Source organism: Bos javanicus, chromosome 21, assembly GCF_032452875.1.
Source record: "Bos javanicus breed banteng chromosome 21, ARS-OSU_banteng_1.0, whole genome shotgun sequence".
NCBI classification, from domain to species: Eukaryota; Metazoa; Chordata; class Mammalia; order Artiodactyla; family Bovidae; genus Bos; species Bos javanicus.
In genome coordinates this window covers 30,594,944-30,596,503 of record NC_083888.1, presented here as the reverse complement: position 1 = coordinate 30,596,503, position 1,560 = coordinate 30,594,944, and positions in this window count along the sequence as shown.

The window sequence follows — 1,560 nt, the reverse complement described above, 5'->3', positions numbered from 1 at the left end:
TGCTGAATAGAAACTATGATAGAAGACATCCTTGTGTAAGTCTTGACTTTGATGGAAATTGCTTTTAAAGTTTTACCATTAAGTCTGATCAGTGCTACATGTTTATTAGGTTAAGGAAGCTAGTTTGCTAATAGTTTGCATTGCATGAGTAATCTGTCAGGGTGGTTTATTACATTAGTGAGTTATCTAATGTTGACTCACTCTTGGTTCTTGGAATAAACTCTACTTTGCCATGACGCAATATTTTTGTGTGTGTACACTGCTGTTTTCAACTTGGTATTATCTTGTTTAGAATTTTTGCATCTACATTCATGAAAACTAATAGGAGCTAACATTTATTAGGTGCTTTCCATGTTCCAGGCACCATTAAGGCATTTTAAATAAATTATTTCATTTCATCCTAGAAGGCCTATTGTTTTGAATGTTATTTCCTCCTCTGAAATATGAGAGAACTGAGGCACAGAGAAGTTAAGTCACTTCCCCAAGTTCACAGAGAATATTAGTAGTGACACCAGAATATAAATCCAGACTGCTTGGCTCCAGAGGCCACGCACTAACCACTAGCCCATGCCATCTCCCTGTGAAAAATACCCATAAATCACATTGGCCTATAATTCTCTGTCTTTGTCTGATTTAGTACCACAATTATACTATCCTCAACAAATAAGTTGGATAGCTTTTCTTCTTTTTATTTTCTTCCTAAAAATGTATTTTATCTGGAGTCAATTCACCAATATATTTTATTGACTTTCTTAGCCTTTGATTGCTTAAGTTTTCAAATCTCGGTCTGCAAGCTCACTTTGCTTTTTTTTAAATCTCGAATTTAGAGAAAAGTTGCAAGTATCATACAAAGAACTTTTCCCCCTTGCATCATTTTGATTACATTTACAACATAAGCTTCTGACACTTTCGTGTGCATTAGTTACAAAGATATCTTTGTAGATATAGCCAACATATAGTCATCAATATCAAGAAATTAACATTGATATAGCATTATTATCTCATCCCCAGACCCCATTCATATTTTGCCAGTTGTTCCCATAAAGTCCTGTATAGCAAAAGGATCCATTTCAGAATCACATGTTGCATTTAGCTGTGATGTCACTTGAGTCTCCTTCTATCTGAAACAGTTCCTTAGTCTCTCCTTGACTTTCACAACCTTGATACTTCTGATGATTACAGACCAATTATTTTATAGAATATCCCTTAATCTGGGTTTGTCTGATGCATCCTCATGACTAGATTCAAGTCATACATCTTTGGCAGGAATATCACAGAAGCAATCCTGTGCATTGGAACCTATCAGGTAATGTACAATTTTGATTTGCTCCATTATTCATGATGTTAATTTTGATCACTTGGTTGAGGTACTATATTGGTTTCCTAAAATTACTGTAACAAATTACCACAAATGTAGTGGCTTGAAACAACATAATTTTTTTTTTCTCTTATAGGTCTGAAGATCAGCAGTCCAATATCAGTCTTATGGGGCTAATATCAAGGTACTGGCAGAACTAATCAAGGTACACAAGAACTAATTCCTTGTGGTGTTTCCAAAGG